The sequence below is a fragment of the Pimephales promelas genome, chromosome 5 (genome assembly GCF_988280905.1).
Source record: "Pimephales promelas chromosome 5, fPimPro1.hap1.1, whole genome shotgun sequence".
NCBI classification, from domain to species: domain Eukaryota; kingdom Metazoa; phylum Chordata; class Actinopteri; order Cypriniformes; family Leuciscidae; genus Pimephales; species Pimephales promelas.
The window spans coordinates 17,495,085-17,517,821 of NC_142773.1; positions in this window are offsets into that span (position 1 = coordinate 17,495,085).

A 22,737-nucleotide genomic window follows, 5' to 3' on the forward strand; every position below is an offset into this window, starting at 1 on the left:
ATTTTCGGGCGAAAAATTAAGTTTCTCCAATCTTCCCAAAACTCTGGATTCTGATAGAGGGCCATGAGACTTAGACCTGAGTGCAAAAATGGAGTCTCTAGTCCCTTCCAGAGCTGAGATATCGAAACTCAAAAATTCAGCCCGAAAAAAAAAACGACAGTGGTACCCCTTACGTTTTTTTATTTTCGGGCGAAAAATTAAGTTTCTCCAATCTTCCCAAAACTCTGGATTCTGATAGAGGGCCATGAGACTTAGACCTGAGTGCAAAAATGGAGTCTCTAGTCCCTTCCAGAGCTGAGATATCGAAACTCAAAAATCCGGCCCGAAAAAAAAAACGACAGTGGTACCCCTTACGTTTTTTTATTTTCGGGCGAAAAATTAAGTTTCTCCAATCTTCCCAAAACTCTGGATTCTGATAGAGGGCCATGAGACTTAGACCTGAGTGCAAAAATGGAGTCTCTAGTCCCTTCCAGAGCTGAGATATCGAAACTCAAAAATTCAGCCCGAAAAAAAAAACGACAGTGGTACCCCTTACGTTTTTTTTGGGGGGGCGAAAAATTAAGTTTCTCCAATCTTCCCAAAACTCTGGATTCTGATAGAGGGCCATGAGACTTAGACCTGAGTGCAAAAATTGAGGCTCTAGCCCCTTCCAGAGCTGAAATATCGAAACTCAAAAATTCGGCCCGAAAAAAAAAACGACAGTGGTACCCCTTATGTTTTGTTTTTTTTTCGGGCGAAAAATTAAGTTTCTCCAATCTTCCCAAAACTCTGGATTCTGATAGTGGGCCATGAGACTTAGACCTGAGTGCAAAAATGGAGGCTCTAGCCCCTTCCAGAGCTGAGATATCGAAACTCAAAAATTAGGCCCGAAAAAAAAAACGACAGTGGTACCCCTTACGTTTTTTTTTTGGGCGAAAAATTAAGTTTCTCCAATCTTCCCAAATTTTGATAGAGGGTCATGAGACTTAGACCTGAGTGCAAAAATGGAGGCTCTAGCCCCTTACAGAGCTGAGATATCGAAACTCAAAAATTCGGCCCGAAAAAAAAAACGACAGTGGTACCCCTTACGTTTTTTTTTTGGGCGAAAAATTAAGTTTCTTCAATCTTCCCAAATTCTGATAGAGGGCCATGAGACTTAGACCTGAGTGCAAAAATGGAGTCTCTAGCCCCTTCCAGAGCTGAGATATCGAAACTCAAAAATTCGGCCCGAAAAAAAAAACGACAGTGGTACCCCTTACGTTTTTTTTTTTTTGGGCGAAAAATTTAGTTTCTCCAATCTTCCCAAAACTCTGGATTCTGATAGAGGGCCATGAGACTTAGACCTGAGTGCAAAAATGGAGGCTCTAGCCCCTTCCAGAGCTGAGATATCGAAACTCAAAAATTAGGCCCGAAAAAAAAACGACAGTGGTACCCCTTACGTTTTTTTTTTGGGCGAAAAATTAAGTTTCTCCAATCTTCCCAAATTTTGATAGAGGGTCATGAGACTTAGACCTGAGTGCAAAAATGGAGGCTCTAGCCCCTTCCAGAGCTGAGATATCGAAACTCAAAAATTCGGCCCGAAAAAAAAAACGACAGTGGTACCCCTTACGTTTTTTTTTGGGGCGAAAAATTAAGTTTCTTCAATCTTCCCAAATTCTGATAGAGGGCCATGAGACTTAGACCTGAGTGCAAAAATGGAGGCTCTAGCCCCTTCCAGAGCTGAGATATCGAAACTAAAAAATTCGGCCCGAAAAAAAAACGACAGTGGTACCCCTTACGTTTTTTTTTTTTGGGCGAAAAATTAAGTTTCTCCAATCTTCCCAAAACTCTGGATTCTGATAGAGGGCCATGAGACTTAGACCTGAGTGCAAAAATGGAGGCTCTAGCCCCTTCCAGAGCTGAGATATCGAAACTCAAAAATTCGGCCCGAAAAAAAAACGACAGTGGTACCCCTTACGTTTTTTTTTTTGGGCGAAAAATAAAGTTTCTCCAATCTTCCCAAATTCTGATAGAGGGCCATGAGACTTAGACCTGAGTGCAAAAATGGAGGCTCTAGCCCCTTCCAGAGCTGAGATATCGAAACTCAAAAATTAGGCCCGAAAAAAAAAACGACAGTGGTACCCCTTACGTTTTTTTTTTTTTGGGCGAAAAATTAAGTTTCTCCAATCTTCCCAAAACTCTGGATTCTGATAGAGGGCCATGAGACTTAGACCTGAGTGCAAAAAATGGAGGCTCTAGCCCCTTCCAGAGCTGAGATATCGAAACTCAAAAATTAGGCCCGAAAAAAAAAACGACAGTGGTACCCCTTAAGTTTTTTTTTTGGGGCGAGAAATTAAGTTTCTCCAATCTTCCCAAATTCTGATAGAGGGCCATGAGACTTAGACCTGAGTGCAAAAATGGAGGCTCTAGCCCCTTCCAGAGCTGAGATATCGAAACTCAAAAATTCGGCCCGAAAAAAAAACGACAGTGGTACCCCTTACGTTTTTTTTTTTGGGCGAAAAATTAAGTTTCTCCAATCTTCCCAAATTCTGATAGAGGGCCATGAGACTTAGACCTGAGTGCAAAAATGGAGGCTCTAGCCCCTTCCAGAGCTGAGATATCGAAACTCAAAAATTAGGCCCGAAAAAAAAACGACAGTGGTACCCCTTACGTTTTTTTTTTTTTTGGGCGAAAAATTAAGTTTCTCCAATCTTCCCAAAACTCTGGATTCTGATAGAGGGCCATGAGACTTAGACCTGAGTGCAAAAAATGGAGGCTCTTGCCCCTTCCAGAGCTGAGATATCGAAACTCAAAAATTAGGCCCGAAAAAAAAAACGACAGTGGTACCCCTTACGTTTTTTTATTTGGGCGAAAAATTAAGTTTCTCCAATCTTCCCAAATTCTGATAGAGGGCAATGAGACTTAGACCTGAGTGCAAAAATGGAGGCTCTAGCCCCTTCCAGAGCTGAGATATCGAAACTCAAAAATTAGGCCCGAAAAAAAAACGACAGTGGTACCCCTTGCGTTTTTTTTTTTTTTTTGGGCGAAAAATTAAGTTTCTCCAATCTTCCCAAAACTCTGGATTCTGATAGAGGGCCATGAGACTTAGACCTGAGTGCAAAAAATGGAGGCTCTAGCCCCTTCCAGAGCTGAGATATCGAAACTCAAAAATTAGGCCCGAAAAAAAAACGACAGTGGTACCCCTTACGTTTTTTTATTTGGGCGAAAAATTAAGTTTCTCCAATCTTCCCAAATTCTGATAGAGGGCATTGAGACTTAGACCTGAGTGCAAAAATGGAGGCTCTAGCCCCTTCCAGAGCTGAGATATCGAAACTCAAAAATTCGGCCCGAAAAAAAAAAACGACAGTGGTACCCCTTACGTTTTTTTTTTTGGGCAAAAAATTAAGTTTCTCCAATCTTCCCAAATTCTGATAGAGGGCCATGACACTTAGACCTGAGTGCAAAAATGGAGGCTCTAGCCCCTTCCAGAGCTGAGATATCGAAACTCAAAAATTCGGCCCGAAAAAAAAACGACAGTGGTACCCCTTACGTTTTTTTTTTTGGGCGAAAAATTAAGTTTCTCCAATCTTCCCTAATTCTGATAGAGGGCCATGAGACTTAGACCTGACTGCAAAAATGGAGGCTCTAGCCCCTTCCAGAGCTGAGATATCGAAACTCAAAAATTAGGCCCGAAAAAAAAACGACAGTGGTACCCCTTACGTTTTTTTTTTTTGGGCGAAAAATTAAGTTTCTCCAATCTTCCCAAAACTCTGGATTCTGATAGAGGGCCATGAGACTTAGACCTGAGTGCAAAAATGGAGGCTCTAGCCCCTTCCAGAGCTGAGATATCGAAACTCAAAAATTCGGCCTGAAAAAAAAAAACGACAATGGTACCCCTTACGTTTTTTTTTTTTTTTCGGGCGAAAAATTAATTTTCCCCAATCTGCCCAAAACTCTGGATTCTGATAGAGAGCCATGAGACTTAGACCTGAGTGCAAAAATGGAGGCTCTCGCCTCTTCCAGAGCAGAGATATCGAAACTCAAAAATTCGGCCCGAAAAAAAAAAACGACAGTGGTACCCCTTACGTTTTTTTTTTTTTTTTCGGGCGAAAAATTAAGTTTCTCCAATCTTCCCAAAACTCTGGATTCTGATAGAGGGCCATGAGACTTAGACCTGAGTGCAAAAATGGAGGCTCTAGCCCCTTCCAGAGCTGAGATATCGAAACTCAAAAATTCGGCCCGAAAAAAAAAAACGACAGTGGTACCCCTTACGTTTTTTTTTTTTGGGCGAAAAATTAAGTTTCTTCAATCTTACCAAATTCTGATAGAGGGCCATGAGACTTAGACCTGAGTGCAAAAATGGAGGCTCTAGCCCCTTCCAGAGCTGAGATATCGAAACTCAAAAATTAGGCCCGAAAAAAAAAAACGACAGTGGTACCCCTTACGTTTTTTTTTTAGGGCGAAAAATTAAGTTTCTCCAATCTTCCCAAATTCTGATAGAGGGCAATGAGACTTAGACCTGAGTGCAAAAATGGAGGCTCTAGCCCCTTCCAGAGCTGAGATATCGAAACTCAAAAATTCGGCCCGAAAAAAAAAAACGACAGTGGTACCCCTTACGTTTTTTTTTTTTTGGGCGAAAAATTAAGTTTCTCCAATCTTCCCAAAACTCTGGATTCTGATAGAGGGCCATGAGACTTAGACCTGAGTGCAAAAAATGGAGGCTCTAGCCCCTTCCAGAGCTGAGATATCGAAACTCAAAAATTAGGCCCGAAAAAAAAAACGACAGTGGTACCCCTTAAGTTTTTTTTTTGGGGCGAGAAATTAAGTTTCTCCAATCTTCCCAAATTCTGATAGAGGGCCATGAGACTTAGACCTGAGTGCAAAAATGGAGGCTCTAGCCCCTTCCAGAGCTGAGATATCGAAACTCAAAAATTCGGCCCGAAAAAAAAACGACAGTGGTACCCCTTACGTTTTTTTTTTTTGGGCGAAAAATTAAGTTTCTCCAATCTTCCCAAATTCTGATAGAGGGCCATGAGACTTAGACCTGAGTGCAAAAATGGAGGCTCTAGCCCCTTCCAGAGCTGAGATATCGAAACTCAAAAATTAGGCCCGAAAAAAAAACGACAGTGGTACCCCTTACGTTTTTTTTTTTTTTGGGCGAAAAATTAAGTTTCTCCAATCTTCCCAAAACTCTGGATTCTGATAGAGGGCCATGAGACTTAGACCTGAGTGCAAAAAATGGAGGCTCTAGCCCCTTCCAGAGCTGAGATATCGAAACTCAAAAATTAGGCCCGAAAAAAAAAACGACAGTGGTACCCCTTACGTTTTTTTATTTGGGCGAAAAATTAAGTTTCTCCAATCTTCCCAAATTCTGATAGAGGGCAATGAGACTTAGACCTGAGTGCAAAAATGGAGGCTCTAGCCCCTTCCAGAGCTGAGATATCGAAACTCAAAAATTAGGCCCGAAAAAAAAACGACAGTGGTACCCCTTACGTTTTTTTTTTTTTTTTGGGCGAAAAATTAAGTTTCTCCAATCTTCCCAAAACTCTGGATTCTGATAGAGGGCCATGAGACTTAGACCTGAGTGCAAAAAATGGAGGCTCTAGCCCCTTCCAGAGCTGAGATATCGAAACTCAAAAATTAGGCCCGAAAAAAAAACGACAGTGGTACCCCTTACGTTTTTTTATTTGGGCGAAAAATTAAGTTTCTCCAATCTTCCCAAATTCTGATAGAGGGCAATGAGACTTAGACCTGAGTGCAAAAATGGAGGCTCTAGCCCCTTCCAGAGCTGAGATATCGAAACTCAAAAATTCGGCCCGAAAAAAAAAACGACAGTGGTACCCCTTACGTTTTTTTTGGGGGCGAAAAATTAAGTTTCTCCAATCTTCCCTAATTCTAATAGAGGGCCATGAGACTTAGACCTGAGTGCAAAAATGGAGGCTCTAGCCCCTTCCAGAGCTGAGATATCGAAACTCAAAAATTCGCCCCGAAAAAAAAAACGACAGTGGTACCCCTTACGTTTTTTTTTTTGGGCGAAAAATTAAGTTTCTTCAATCTTACCAAATTCTTATAGAGGGCCATGAGACTTAGACCTGAGTGCAAAAATGGAGGCTCTAGCCCCTTCCAGAGCTGAGATATCGAAACTCAAAAATTCGGCCCGAAAAAAAAACGACGTTTTTTTTTTTTTGGGCGAAAAATTAAGTTTCTCCAATCTTCCCAAATCTCTGGATTCTGATAGAGGGCCATGAGACTTAGACCTGAGTGCAAAATGGAGGCTCTAGCCCCTTCCAGAGCTGAGATATCGAAACTCAAAAATTAGGCCCGAAAAAAAACCGACAGTGGTACCCCTTACGTTTTTTTTGGGGGCGAAAAATTAAGTTTCTCCAATCTTCCCAAATTCTGATAGAGGGCCATGAGACTTAGACCTGAGTGCAAAAATGGAGGCTCTAGCCCCTTCCAGAGCTGAGATATCGAAACTCAAAAATTCGGCCCGAAAAAAAAACGACAGTGGTACCCCTTACGGTTTTTTTTTTTGGGCGAAAAATTAAGTTTCTCCAATCTTCCCAAAACTCTGGATTCTGATAGAGGGCCATGAGACTTAGACCTGAGTGCAAAAATGGAGGCTCTAGCCCCTTCCAGAGCTGAGATATCGAAACTCAAAAATTAGGCCCGAAAAAAAACGACAGTGGAACCCCTTACGTTTTTTTTTTTTTTTTTGAGCGAAAAATTAAGTTTCTCCAATCTTCCCAAATTCTGATAGAGGGCAATGAGACTTAGACCTGAGTGCAAAAATGGAGGCTCTAGCCCCTTCCAGAGCTGAGATATCGAAACTCAAAAATTAGGCCCGAAAAAAAAACGACAGTGGTACCCCTTACGTTTTTTTTTTTTTTTGGGCGAAAAATTAAGTTTCTCCAATCTTCCCAAAACTCTGGATTCTGATAGAGGGCCATGAGACTTAGACCTGAGTGCAAAAAATGGAGGCTCTAGCCCCTTCCAGAGCTGAGATATCGAAACTCAAAAATTAGGCCCGAAAAAAAAACGACAGTGGTACCCCTTACGTTTTTTTATTTGGGCGAAAAATTAAGTTTCTCCAATCTTCCCAAATTCTGATAGAGGGCAATGAGACTTAGACCTGAGTGCAAAAATGGAGGCTCTAGCCCCTTCCAGAGCTGAGATATCGAAACTCAAAAATTCGGCCCGAAAAAAAAAACGACAGTGGTACCCCTTACGTTTTTTTGGGGGGCGAAAAATTAAGTTTCTCCAATCTTCCCTAATTCTAATAGAGGGCCATGAGACTTAGACCTGAGTGCAAAAATGGAGGCTCTAGCCCCTTCCAGAGCTGAGATATCGAAACTCAAAAATTCGCCCCGAAAAAAAAAACGACAGTGGTACCCCTTACGTTTTTTTTTTTGGGCGAAAAATTAAGTTTCTTCAATCTTACCAAATTCTGATAGAGGGCCATGAGACTTAGACCTGAGTGCAAAAATGGAGGCTCTAGCCCCTTCCAGAGCTGAGATATCGAAACTCAAAAATTCGGCCCGAAAAAAAAACGACGTTTTTTTTTTTTTTGGGCGAAAAATTAAGTTTCTCCAATCTTCCCAAAACTCTGGATTCTGATAGAGGGCCATGAGACTTAGACCTGAGTGCAAAATGGAGGCTCTAGCCCCTTCCAGAGCTGAGATATCGAAACTCAAAAATTAGGCCCGAAAAAAAACCGACAGTGGTACCCCTTACGTTTTTTTTTTTGGGCAAAAAATTAAGTTTCTCCAATATTCCCAAATTCTGATAGAGGGCCATGAGACTTAGACCTGAGTGCAAAAATGGAGGCTCTAGCCCCTTCCAGAGCTGAGATATCGAAACTCAAAAATTCGGCCCGAAAAAAAAACGACAGTGGTACCCCTTACGTTTTTTTTTTTGGGCAAAAAATTAAGTTTCTCCAATCTTCCCAAAACTCTGGATTCTGATAGAGGGCCATGAGACTTAGACCTGAGTGCAAAAAATGGAGGCTCTAGCCCCTTCCAGAGCTGAGATATCGAAACTCAAAAATTAGGCCCGAAAAAAAAACGACAGTGGTACCCCTTACGTTTTTTTTTTTTTTGGGCGAAAAATTAAGTTTCTCCAATCTGCCCTAATTCTGATAGAGGGCCATGAGACTTAGACCTGAGTGCAAAAATGGTGGCTCTAGCCCCTTCCAGAGCTGAGATATCGAAACTCAAAAATTCGGCCCGAAAAAAAAAAAACGACAGTGGTACCCCTTACTTTTTTTTTTTTGGGCGAAAAATTAAGTTTCTCCAATCTTCCCAAATTCTGATAGAGGGCCATGAGACTTAGACCTGAGTGCAAAAATGGAGGCTCTAGCCCCTTCCAGAGCTGAGATATCGAAACTCAAAAATTAGGCCCGAAAAAAAAAAAACAGTGGTACCCCTTACGTTTTTTTTTTTTTGGGCGAAAAATTAAGTTTCTCCAATCTTCCCAAAACTCTGGATTCTGATAGAGGGCCATGAGACTTAGACCTGAGTGCAAAAAATGGAGGCTCTAGCCCCTTCCAGAGCTGAGATATCGAAACTCAAAAATTAGGCCCGAAAAAAAAACGACAGTGGTACCCCTTACATTTTTTTTTTTGGGCGAAAAATTAAGTTTCTCCAATCTTCCCAAATTCTGATAGAGGGCCATGAGACTTAGACCTGAGTGCAAAAATGGAGGCTCTAGCCCCTTCCAGAGCTGAGATATCGAAACTCAAAAATTCGGCCCGAAAAAAAAAACGACATAGGTACCCCTTACGTTTTTTTTTTTGGGCGAAAAATTAATTTTCTCCAATCTTCCCTAATTCTGATAGAGGGCCATGAGACTTAGACCTGAGTGCAAAAATGGAGGCTCTAGCCCCTTCCAGAGCTGAGATATCGAAACTCAAAAATTAGGCCCGAAAAAAAAAAAACAGTGGTACCCCTTACGTTTTTTTTTTTTTGGGCGAAAAATTAAGTTTCTCCAATCTTCCCAAAACTCTGGATTCTGATAGAGGGCCATGAGACTTAGACCTGAGTGCAAAAAATGGAGGCTCTAGCCCCTTCCAGAGCTGAGATATCGAAACTCAAAAATTAGGCCCGAAAAAAAAACGACAGTGGTACCCCTTACATTTTTTTTTTTGGGCGAAAAATTAAGTTTCTCCAATCTTCCCAAATTCTGATAGAGGGCCATGAGACTTAGACCTGAGTGCAAAAATGGAGGCTCTAGCCCCTTCCAGAGCTGAGATATCGAAACTCAAAAATTCGGCCCGAAAAAAAAAACGACATAGGTACCCCTTACGTTTTTTTTTTTGGGCGAAAAATTAATTTTCTCCAATCTTCCCTAATTCTGATAGAGGGCCATGAGACTTAGACCTGAGTGCAAAAATGGAGGCTCTAGCCCCTTCCAGAGCTGAGATATCGAAACTCAAAAATTCGGCCCGAAAAAAAAACGACAGTGGTACCCCTTACGTTTTTTTTTTGGGCGAAAAATTAAGTTTCTCCAATCTTCCCAAAACTCTGGATTCTGATAGAGGGCCATGAGACTTAGACCTGAGTGCAAAAATGGAGGCTCTAGCCCCTTCCAGAGCTGAGATATCGAAACTCAAAAATTAGGCCCGAAAAAAAAACGACAGTGGTACCCCTTACGTTTTTTTTTTGGGCGAAAAAATAAGTTTCTCCAATCTTCCCAAATTTTGATAGAGGGTCATGAGACTTAGACCTGAGTGCAAAAATGGAGGCTCTAGCCCCTTCCAGAGCTGAGATATCGAAACTCAAAAATTCGGCCCGAAAAAAAAAACGACAGTGGTACCCCTTACGTTTTTTTTGGGGGCGAAAAATTAAGTTTCTTCAATCTTCCCAAATTCTGATAGAGGGCCATGAGACTTAGACCTGAGTGCAAAAATGGAGGCTCTAGCCCCTTCCAGAGCTGAGATATCGAAACTCAAAAATTAGGCCTGAAAAAACAACAACAGTGGTACCCCTTACGTTTTTTTTTTTTGGGCGAAAAATTAAGTTTCTCCAATCTTCCCTAATTCTGATAGAGGGCCATGAGACTTAGACCTGAGTGCAAAAATGGAGGCTCTAGCCCCTTCCAGAGCTGAGATACCAAAACTCAAAAATTAGGCCTGAAAAAAAAAACAACAGTGGTACCCCTTACGTTTTTGTTTTTTTTTGGGGCGAAAAATTAAGTTTCTCCAATCTTCCCAAAACTCTGGATTCTGATAGAGGGCCATGAGACTTAGACCTGAGTGCAAAAAATGGAGGCTATAGCCCCTTCCAGAGCTGAGATATCGAAACTCAAAAATTAGGCCCGAAAACAAAACGACAGTGGTACCCCTTACGTTTTTTTTTTTGGGCGAAAAATTAAGTTTCTCTAATCTTCCCAAATTCTGATAGAGGGCCATGAGACTTAGACCTGAGTGCAAAAATTGAGGCTCTAGCCTCTTCCAGAGCTGAGATATCGAAACTCAAAAATTCTGCCCGAAAAAAAAACGACAGTGGTACCGCTTACGTTTTTTTTTTTGGGGCGAAAAATTAAGTTTCTCCAATCTTCCCAAAACTCTGGATTCTGATAGAGGCCCATGAGACTTAGACCTGAGTGCAAAAATGGAGGCTCTAGCCCCTTCCAGAGCTGAGATATCGAAACTCAAAAATTAGGCCCGAAAAAAAAACGACAGTGGTACCCCTTACGTTTTTTTTTTGGGCAAAAAATTAAGTTTCTCCAATCTTCCCAAAACTCTGGATTCTGATAGAGGGCCATGAGACTTAGACCTGAGTGCAAAAATGGAGGCTCTAGCCCCTTCCAGAGCTGAGATATCGAAACTCAAAAATTAGGCCCGAAAAAAAAACGACAGTGGTACCCCTTACGTTTTTTTTTTGGGCGAAAAAATAAGTTTCTCCAATCTTCCCAAATTTTGATAGAGGGTCATGAGACTTAGACCTGAGTGCAAAAATGGAGGCTCTAGCCCCTTCCAGAGCTGAGATATCGAAACTCAAAAATTCGGCCCGAAAAAAAAACGACAGTGGTACCCCTTACGTTTTTTTTGGGGGCGAAAAATTAAGTTTCTTCAATCTTCCCAAATTCTGATAGAGGGCCATGAGACTTAGACCTGAGTGCAAAAATGGAGGCTCTAGCCCCTTCCAGAGCTGAGATATCGAAACTCAAAAATTAGGCCCGAAAAAAAAAACGACAATGGTACCCCTTACGTTTTTTTTTTTTTGGGCGAAAAATTAAGTTTCTCCAATCTTCCCAAAACTCTGGATTCTGATAGAGGGCCATGAGACTTATACCTGAGTGCAAAAATGGAGGCTCTAGCCCCTTCCAGAGCTGAGATATCGAAACTCAAAAATTCGGCCCGAAAAAAAAACGACAATGGTACCCCTTACGTTTTTTTTTTGGGGCGAAAAATTAAGTTTCTTCAATCTTCCCAAAACTCTGGATTCTGATAGAGGGCCATGAGACTTAGACCTGAGTGCAAAAATGGAGGCTCTAGTCCCTTCCAGAGCTGAGATATCGAAACTCAAAAATTCGGCCCGAAAAAAAAACAACAGTGGTACCCCTTACGTTTTTTTTTTGGGGGCGAAAAATTAAGTTTCTCCAATCTTCCCAAATTCTGATAGAGGGCCATGAGACTTAGACCTGAGTGCAAAAATGGAGGCTCTAGCCTCTTCCAGAGCTGAGATATCGAAACTCAAAAATTCGGCTCGAAATAAAAACGACAGTGGTACCCCTTACGTTTTTTTTTTGGGAGGGAAAATTAAGTTTCTCCAATCTTCTCAAAACTCTGGATTGTGATAGAGGGCCATGAGACTTAGACCTGAGTGCAAAAATGGAGGCTCTAGCCCCTTCCAGAGCTGAGATATCGAAACTCAAAAATTAGGCCCAAAAAAAAAACGACAGTGGTACCCCTTACGTTTTTTTTTGGGCGAAAAAATAAGTTTCTCCAATCTTCCCAAATTTTGATAGAGGGTCATGAGACTTAGACCTGAGTGCAAAAATGGAGGCTCTAGCCCCTTCCAGAGCTGAGATATCGAAACTCAAAAATTAGGCCCGAAAAAAAAAACGACAGTGGTACCCCTTACGTTTTTTTTTTTTTGGGGGGCGAAAAATTAAGTTTCTCCAATCTTCCCAAAGCTCTGGATTCTGATAGAGGGCCATGAGACTTAGACCTGAGTGCAAAAAATGGAGGCTCTAGCCCCTTCCAGAGCTGAGATATCGAAACTCAAAAATTAGGCCCGAAAAAAAAACGACAGTGGTACCCCTTACGTTTTTTTTTTTTTGGGCGAAAAATTAAGTTTCTCCAATCTTCCCTAATTCTGATAGAGGGCCATGAGACTTAGACCTGAGTGCAAAAATGGAGGCTCTAGCCCCTTCCAGAGCTGAAATATCGAAACTCAAAAATTAGGCCTGAAAAAAAAACGACAGTGGTACCCCTTACGTTTTTTTTTTGGGCGAAAAATTAAGTTTCTCCAATCTTCCCAAATTCTGATAGAGGGCCATGAGACTTAGACCTGAGTGCAAAAATGGAGGCTCTAGCCCCTTCCAGAGCTGAGATATCGAAACTCAAAAATTCGGCCCGAAAAAAAAACGACAGTGGTACCCCTTACGTTTTTTTTTTTTGGGCGAAAAATTAAGTTTCTCCAATCTTCCCAAAACTCTGGATTCTGATAGAGGGCCATGAGACTTAGACCTGAGTGCAAAAAATGGAGGCTATAGCCCCTTCCAGAGCTGAGATATCGAAACTCAAAAATTAGGCCCGAAAAAAAAACAACAGTGGTACCCCTTACGTTTTTTTTTTTGGGCGAAAAATTAAGTTTCTCTAATCTTCCCAAATTCTGATAGAGGGCCATGAGACTTAGACCTGAGTGCAAAAATTGAGGCTCTAGCCTCTTCCAGAGCTGAGATATCGAAACTCAAAAATTCTGCCCGAAAAAAAAACGACAGTGGTACCCCTTACGTTTTTTTTTTGGGGCGAAAAATTAAGTTTCTCCAATCTTCCCAAAACTCTGGATTCTGATAGAGGGCCATGAGACTTAGACCTGAGTGCAAAAATGGAGGCTCTAGCCCCTTCCAGAGCTGAGATATCGAAACTCAAAAATTAGGCCCGAAAAAAAAACGACAGTGGTACCCCTTACGTTTTTTTTTTGGGCAAAAAATTAAGTTTCTCCAATCTTCCCAAATTCTGACAGAGGGCCATGAGACTTAGACCTGAGTGCAAAAATGGAGGCTCTAGCCCCTTCCAGAGCTGAGATATCGAAACTCAAAAATTCGGCCTGAAAAAAAAACGACAGTGGTACCCCTTACGTTTTTTTTTTTGGGGCGAAAAATTAAGTTTCTCCAATCTTCCCAAAACTCTGGATTCTGATAGAGGGCCATGAGACTTAAACCTGAGTGCAAAAAATGGAGGCTATAGCCCCTTCCAGAGCTGAGATATCGAAACTCAAAAATTAGGCCCGAAAACAAAACGACAGTGGTACCCCTTACGTTTTTTTTTTTGGGCGAAAAATTAAGTTTCTCCAATCTTCCCAAATTCTTATAGAGGGCCATGAGACTTAGACCTGAGTGCAAAAATTGAGGCTCTAGCCTCTTCCAGAGCTGAGATATCGAAACTCAAAAATTCTGCCCGAAAAAAAAAACGACAGTGGTACCCCTTACGTTTTTTTTTTTGGGGCGAAAAATTAAGTTTCTCCAATATTCCCAAATTCTGATAGAGGGCCATGAGACTTAGACCTGAGTACAAAAATGGAGGCTCTAGCCCCTTCCAGAGCTGAGATATCGAAACTCAAAAATTCGGCCCGAAAAAAAAACGACAGTGGTACCCCTTACGTTTTTTTTTTTGGGCAAAAAATTAAGTTTCTCCAATCTTCCCAAAACTCTGGATTCTGATAGAGGGCCATGAGACTTAGACCTGAGTGCAAAAAATGGAGGCTCTAGCCCCTTCCAGAGCTGAGATATCGAAACTCAAAAATTAGGCCCGAAAAAAAAACGACAGTGGTACCCCTTACGTTTTTTTTTTTTTTGGGCGAAAAATTAAGTTTCTCCAATCTTCCCTAATTCTGATAGAGGGCCATGAGACTTAGACCTGAGTGCAAAAATGGTGGCTCTAGCCCCTTCCAGAGCTGAGATATCGAAACTCAAAAATTCGGCCCGAAAAAAAAAACGACAGTGGTACCCCTTACTTTTTTTTTTTTGGGCGAAAAATTAAGTTTCTCCAATCTTCCCAAATTCTGATAGAGGGCCATGAGACTTAGACCTGAGTGCAAAAATGGAGGCTCTAGCCCCTTCCAGAGCTGAGATATCGAAACTCAAAAATTAGGCCCGAAAAAAAAAACGACAGTGGTACCCCTTACGTTTTTTTTTTTTTGGGCGAAAAATTAAGTTTCTCCAATCTTCCCAAAACTCTGGATTCTGATAGAGGGCCATGAGACTTAGACCTGAGTGCAAAAAATGGAGGCTCTAGCCCCTTCCAGAGCTGAGATATCGAAACTCGAAAATTAGGCCCGAAAAAAAAACGACAGTGGTACCCCTTACATTTTTTTTTTTGGGCGAAAAATTAAGTTTCTCCAATCTTCCCAAATTCTGATAGAGGGCCATGAGACTTAGACCTGAGTGCAAAAATGGAGGCTCTAGCCCCTTCCAGAGCTGAGATATCGAAACTCAAAAATTCGGCCCGAAAAAAAAAACGACAGTGGTACCCCTTACGTTTTTTTTTTTGGGCGAAAAATTAATTTTCTCCAATCTTCCCTAATTCTGATAGAGGGCCATGAGACTTAGAAAAAACAACAACAGTGGTACCCCTTACGTTTTTTTTTTTTGGGCGAAAAATTAAGTTTCTCTAATCTTCCCAAATTCTGATAGAGGGCCATGAGACTTAGACCTGAGTGCAAAAATTGAGGCTCTAGCCTCTTCCAGAGCTGAGATATCGAAACTCAAAAATTCTGCCCGAAAAAAAAACGACAGTGGTACCCCTTACGTTTTTTTTTTTGGGGCGAAAAATTAAGTTTCTCCAATCTTCCCAAAACTCTGGATTCTGATAGAGGGCCATGAGACTTAGACCTGAGTGCAAAAATGGAGGCTCTAGCCCCTTCCAGAGCTGAGATATCGAAACTCAAAAATTAGGCCCGAAAAAAAAACGACAGTGGTACCCCTTACGTTTTTTTTGGGGGCGAAAAATTAAGTTTCTTCAATCTTCCCAAATTCTGATAGAGGGCCATGAGACTTAGACCTGAGTGCAAAAATGGAGGCTCTAGCCCCTTCCAGAGCTGAGATATCGAAACTCAAAAATTCGGCCCGAAAAAAAAACGACAGTGGTACCCCTTACGTTTTTTTTGGGGGCGAAAAATTAAGTTTCTTCAATCTTCCCAAATTCTGATAGAGGGCCATGAGACTTAGACCTGAGTGCAAAAATGGAGGCTCTAGCCCCTTCCAGAGCTGAGATATCGAAACTCAAAAATTAGGCCTGAAAAAACAACAACAGTGGTACCCCTTACGTTTTTTTTTTTTTGGGCGAAAAATTAAGTTTCTCTAATCTTCCCAAATTCTGATAGAGGGCCATGAGACTTAGACCTGAGTGCAAAAATTGAGGCTCTAGCCTCTTCCAGAGCTGAGATATCGAAACTCAAAAATTCTGCCCGAAAAAAAAACGACAGTGGTACCCCTTACGTTTTTTTTTTTGGGGCGAAAAATTAAGTTTCTCCAATCTTCCCAAAACTCTGGATTCTGATAGAGGGCCATGAGACTTAGACCTGAGTGCAAAAATGGAGGCTCTAGCCCCTTCCAGAGCTGAGATATCGAAACTCAATAATTAGGCCCGAAAAAAAAACGACAGTGGTACCCCTTACGTTTTTTTTTTTGGGCAAAAAATTAAGTTTCTCCAATATTCCCAAATTCTGATAGAGGGCCATGAGACTTAGACCTGAGTACAAAAATGGAGGCTCTAGCCCCTTCCAGAGCTGAGATATCGAAACTCAAAAATTCGGCCCGAAAAAAAAACGACAGTGGTACCCCTTACGTTTTTTTTTTTGGGCAAAAAATTAAGTTTCTCCAATCTTCCCAAAACTCTGGATTCTGATAGAGGGCCATGAGACTTAGACCTGAGTGCAAAAAATGGAGGCTCTAGCCCCTTCCAGAGCTGAGATATCGAAACTCAAAAATTAGGCCCGAAAAAAAAACGACAGTGGTACCCCTTACGTTTTTTTTTTTTTGGGCGAAAAATTAAGTTTCTCCAATCTTCCCTAATTCTGATAGAGGGCCATGAGACTTAGACCTGAGTGCAAAAATGGTGGCTCTAGCCCCTTCCAGAGCTGAGATATCGAAACTCAAAAATTCGGCCCGAAAAAAAAAACGACAGTGGTACCCCTTACTTTTTTTTTTTTGGGCGAAAAATTAAGTTTCTCCAATCTTCCCAAATTCTGATAGAGGGCCATGAGACTTAGACCTGAGTGCAAAAATGGAGGCTCTAGCCCCTTCCAGAGCTGAGATATCGAAACTCAAAAATTAGGCCCGAAAAAAAAAACGACAGTGGTACCCCTTACGTTTTTTTTTTTTTGGGCGAAAAATTAAGTTTCTCCAATCTTCCCAAAACTCTGGATTCTGATAGAGGGCCATGAGACTTAGACCTGAGTGCAAAAAATGGAGGCTCTAGCCCCTTCCAGAGCTGAGATATCGAAACTCAAAAATTAGGCCCGAAAAAAAAACGACAGTGGTACCCCTTACATTTTTTTTTTTGGGCGAAAAATTAAGTTTCTCCAATCTTCCCAAATTCTGATAGAGGGCCATGAGACTTAGACCTGAGTGCAAAAATGGAGGCTCTAGCCCCTTCCAGAGCTGAGATATCGAAACTCAAAAATTCGGCCCGAAAAAAAAAACGACAGTGGTACCCCTTACGTTTTTTTTTTTGGGCGAAAAATTAATTTTCTCCAATCTTCCCTAATTCTGATAGAGGGCCATGAGACTTAGACCTGAGTGCAAAAATGGAGGCTCTAGCCCCTTCCAGAGCTGAGATATCGAAACTCAAAAATTCGGCCCGAAAAAAAAACGACAGTGGTACCCCTTACGTTTTTTTTTTGGGCGAAAAATTAAGTTTCTCCAATCTTCCCAAAACTCTGGATTCTGATAGAGGGCCATGAGACTTAGACCTGAGTGCAAAAATGGAGGCTCTAGCCCCTTCCAGAGCTGAGATATCGAAACTCAAAAATTAGGCCCGAAAAAAAAACGACAGTGGTACCCCTTACGTTTTTTTTTTGGGCGAAAAAATAAGTTTCTCCAATCTTCCCAAATTTTGATAGAGGGTCATGAGACTTAGACCTGAGTGCAAAAATGGAGGCTCTAGCCCCTTCCAGAGCTGAGATATCGAAACTCAAAAATTCGGCCCGAAAAAAAAAACGACAGTGGTACCCCTTACGTTTTTTTTGGGGGCGAAAAATTAAGTTTCTTCAATCTTCCCAAATTCTGATAGAGGGCCATGAGACTTAGACCTGAGTGCAAAAATGGAGGCTCTAGCCCCTTCCAGAGCTGAGATATCGAAACTCAAAAATTAGGCCCGAAAAAAAAACGACAGTGGTACCCCTTACGTTTTTTTTTTTTTTGGGCGAAAAATTAAGTTTCTCCAATCTTCCCTAATTCTGATAGAGGGCCATGAGACTTAGACCTGAGTTCAAAAATGGTGGCTCTAGCCCCTTCCAGAGCTGAGATATCGAAACTCAAAAATTCGGCCCGAAAAAAAAAAACGACAGTGGTACCCCTTACTTTTTTTTTTTTGGGCGAAAAATTAAGTTTCTCCAATCTTCCCAAATTCTGATAGAGGGCCATGAGACTTAGACCTGAGTGCAAAAATGGAGGCTCTAGCCCCTTCCAGAGCTGAGATATCGAAACTCAAAAATTCGGCCCGAAAAAAAAAACGACAGTGGTACCCCTTACGTTTTTTTTTTTGGGCGAAAAATTAATTTTCTCCAATCTTCCCTAATTCTGATAGAGGGCCATGAGACTTAGACCTGAGTGCAAAAATGGAGGCTCTAGCCCCTTCCAGAGCTGAGATATCGAAACTCAAAAATTCGGCCCGAAAAAAAAACGACAGTGGTACCCCTTACGTTTTTTTTTTGGGCGAAAAATTAAGTTTCTCCAATCTTCCCAAAACTCTGGATTCTGATAGAGGGCCATGAGACTTAGACCTGAGTGCAAAAATGGAGGCTCTAGCCCCTTCCAGAGCTGAGATATCGAAACTCAAAAATTAGGCCCGAAAAAAAAACGACAGTGGTACCCCTTACGTTTTTTTTTTGGGCGAAAAAATAAGTTTCTCCAATCTTCCCAAATTTTGATAGAGGGTCATGAGACTTAGACCTGAGTGCAAAAATGGAGGCTCTAGCCCCTTCCAGAGCTGAGATATCGAAACTCAAAAATTCGGCCCGAAAAAAAAACGACAGTGGTACCCCTTACGTTTTTTTTGGGGGCGAAAAATTAAGTTTCTTCAATCTTCCCAAATTCTGATAGAGGGCCATGAGACTTAGACCTGAGTGCAAAAATGGAGGCTCTAGCCCCTTCCAGAGCTGAGATATCGAAACTCAAAAATTAGGCCCGAAAAAAAAACGACAGTGGTACCCCTTACGTTTTTTTTTTTTTTGGGCGAAAAATTAAGTTTCTCCAATCTTCCCTAATTCTGATAGAGGGCCATGAGACTTAGACCTGAGTGCAAAAATGGTGGCTCTAGCCCCTTCCAGAGCTGAGATATCGAAACTCAAAAATTCGGCCCGAAAAAAAAAACGACAGTGGTACCCCTTACTTTTTTTTTTTTTGGGCGAAAAATTAAGTTTCTCCAATCTTCCCAAATTCTGATAGAGGGCCATGAGACTTAGACCTGAGTGCAAAAATGGAGGCTCTAGCCCCTTCCAGAGCTGAGATATCGAAACTCAAAAATTAGGCCCGAAAAAAAAAACGACAGTGGTACCCCTTACGTTTTTTTTTTTTGGGCGAAAAATTAAGTTTCTCCAATCTTCCCAAAACTCTGGATTCTGATAGAGGGCCATGAGACTTAGACCTGAGTGCAAAAAATGGAGGCTCTAGCCCCTTCCAGAGCTGAGATATCGAAACTCAAAAATTAGGCCCGAAAAAAAAACGACAGTGGTACCCCTTACATTTTTTTTTTTGGGCGAAAAATTAAGTTTCTCCAATCTTCCCAAATTCTGATAGAGGGCCATGAGACTTAGACCTGAGTGCAAAAATGGAGGCTCTAGCCCCTTCCAGAGCTGAGATATCGAAACTCAAAAATTCGGCCCGAAAAAAAAAACGACAGTGGTACCCCTTACGTTTTTTTTTTTGGGCGAAAAATTAATTTTCTCCAATCTTCCCTAATTCTGATAGAGGGCCATGAGACTTAGACCTGAGTGCAAAAATGGAGGCTCTAGCCCCTTCCAGAGCTGAGATATCGAAACTCAAAAATTCGGCCCGAAAAAAAAACGACAGTGGTACCCCTTACGTTTTTTTTTTGGGCGAAAAATTAAGTTTCTCCAATCTTCCCAAAACTCTGGATTCTGATAGAGGGCCATGAGACTTAGACCTGAGTGCAAAAATGGAGGCTCTAGCCCCTTCCAGAGCTGAGATATCGAAACTCAAAAATTAGGCCCGAAAAAAAAACGACAGTGGTACCCCTTACGTTTTTTTTTTTGGGCGAAAAATTAAGTTTCTCCAATCTTCCCAAATTCTTATAGAGGGCCATGAGACTTAGACCTGAGTGCAAAAATTGAGGCTCTAGCCTCTTCCAGAGCTGAGATATCGAAACTCAAAAATTCTGCCCGAAAAAAAAAACGACAGTGGTACCCCTTACGTTTTTTTTTTTGGGGCGAAAAATTAAGTTTCTCCAATATTCCCAAATTCTGATAGAGGGCCATGAGACTTAGACCTGAGTACAAAAATGGAGGCTCTAGCCCCTTCCAGAGCTGAGATATCGAAACTCAAAAATTCGGCCCGAAAAAAAAACGACAGTGGTACCCCTTACGTTTTTTTTTTTGGGCAAAAAATTAAGTTTCTCCAATCTTCCCAAAACTCTGGATTCTGATAGAGGGCCATGAGACTTAGACCTGAGTGCAAAAAATGGAGGCTCTAGCCCCTTCCAGAGCTGAGATATCGAAACTCAAAAATTAGGCCCGAAAAAAAAACGACAGTGGTACCCCTTACGTTTTTTTTTTTTTGGGCGAAAAATTAAGTTTCTCCAATCTTCCCTAATTCTGATAGAGGGCCATGAGACTTAGACCTGAGTGCAAAAATGGTGGCTCTAGCCCCTTCCAGAGCTGAGATATCGAAACTCAAAAATTCGGCCCGAAAAAAAAAACGACAGTGGTACCCCTTACTTTTTTTTTTTTGGGCGAAAAATTAAGTTTCTCCAATCTTCCCAAATTCTGATAGAGGGCCATGAGACTTAGACCTGAGTGCAAAAATGGAGGCTCTAGCCCCTTCCAGAGCTGAGATATCGAAACTCAAAAATTAGGCCCGAAAAAAAAAACGACAGTGGTACCCCTTACGTTTTTTTTTTTTTGGGCGAAAAATTAAGTTTCTCCAATCTTCCCAAAACTCTGGATTCTGATAGAGGGCCATGAGACTTAGACCTGAGTGCAAAAAATGGAGGCTCTAGCCCCTTCCAGAGCTGAGATATCGAAACTCGAAAATTAGGCCCGAAAAAAAAACGACAGTGGTACCCCTTACATTTTTTTTTTTTGGGCGAAAAATTAAGTTTCTCCAATCTTCCCAAATTCTGATAGAGGGCCATGAGACTTAGACCTGAGTGCAAAAATGGAGGCTCTAGCCCCTTCCAGAGCTGAGATATCGAAACTCAAAAATTCGGCCCGAAAAAAAAAACGACAGTGGTACCCCTTACGTTTTTTTTTTTGGGCGAAAAATTAATTTTCTCCAATCTTCCCTAATTCTGATAGAGGGCCATGAGACTTAGAAAAAACAACAACAGTGGTACCCCTTACGTTTTTTTTTTTTGGGCGAAAAATTAAGTTTCTCTAATCTTCCCAAATTCTGATAGAGGGCCATGAGACTTAGACCTGAGTGCAAAAATTGAGGCTCTAGCCTCTTCCAGAGCTGAGATATCGAAACTCAAAAATTCTGCCCGAAAAAAAAACGACAGTGGTACCCCTTACGTTTTTTTTTTTGGGGCGAAAAATTAAGTTTCTCCAATCTTCCCAAAACTCTGGATTCTGATAGAGGGCCATGAGACTTAGACCTGAGTGCAAAAATGGAGGCTCTAGCCCCTTCCAGAGCTGAGATATCGAAACTCAAAAATTAGGCCCGAAAAAAAAACGACAGTGGTACCCCTTACGTTTTTTTTGGGGGCGAAAAATTAAGTTTCTTCAATCTTCCCAAATTCTGATAGAGGGCCATGAGACTTAGACCTGAGTGCAAAAATGGAGGCTCTAGCCCCTTCCAGAGCTGAGATATCGAAACTCAAAAATTCGGCCCGAAAAAAAAACGACAGTGGTACCCCTTACGTTTTTTTTGGGGGCGAAAAATTAAGTTTCTTCAATCTTCCCAAATTCTGATAGAGGGCCATGAGACTTAGACCTGAGTGCAAAAATGGAGGCTCTAGCCCCTTCCAGAGCTGAGATATCGAAACTCAAAAATTAGGCCTGAAAAAACAACAACAGTGGTACCCCTTACGTTTTTTTTTTTTTGGGCGAAAAATTAAGTTTCTCTAATCTTCCCAAATTCTGATAGAGGGCCATGAGACTTAGACCTGAGTGCAAAAATTGAGGCTCTAGCCTCTTCCAGAGCTGAGATATCGAAACTCAAAAATTCTGCCCGAAAAAAAAACGACAGTGGTACCCCTTACGTTTTTTTTTTTGGGGCGAAAAATTAAGTTTCTCCAATCTTCCCAAAACTCTGGATTCTGATAGAGGGCCATGAGACTTAGACCTGAGTGCAAAAATGGAGGCTCTAGCCCCTTCCAGAGCTGAGATATCGAAACTCAATAATTAGGCCCGAAAAAAAAACGACAGTGGTACCCCTTACGTTTTTTTTTTTGGGCAAAAAATTAAGTTTCTCCAATATTCCCAAATTCTGATAGAGGGCCATGAGACTTAGACCTGAGTACAAAAATGGAGGCTCTAGCCCCTTCCAGAGCTGAGATATCGAAACTCAAAAATTCGGCCCGAAAAAAAAACGACAGTGGTACCCCTTACGTTTTTTTTTTTGGGCAAAAAATTAAGTTTCTCCAATCTTCCCAAAACTCTGGATTCTGATAGAGGGCCATGAGACTTAGACCTGAGTGCAAAAAATGGAGGCTCTAGCCCCTTCCAGAGCTGAGATATCGAAACTCAAAAATTAGGCCCGAAAAAAAAACGACAGTGGTACCCCTTACGTTTTTTTTTTTTTGGGCGAAAAATTAAGTTTCTCCAATCTTCCCTAATTCTGATAGAGGGCCATGAGACTTAGACCTGAGTGCAAAAATGGTGGCTCTAGCCCCTTCCAGAGCTGAGATATCGAAACTCAAAAATTCGGCCCGAAAAAAAAAACGACAGTGGTACCCCTTACTTTTTTTTTTTTGGGCGAAAAATTAAGTTTCTCCAATCTTCCCAAATTCTGATAGAGGGCCATGAGACTTAGACCTGAGTGCAAAAATGGAGGCTCTAGCCCCTTCCAGAGCTGAGATATCGAAACTCAAAAATTAGGCCCGAAAAAAAAAACGACAGTGGTACCCCTTACGTTTTTTTTTTTTTGGGCGAAAAATTAAGTTTCTCCAATCTTCCCAAAACTCTGGATTCTGATAGAGGGCCATGAGAC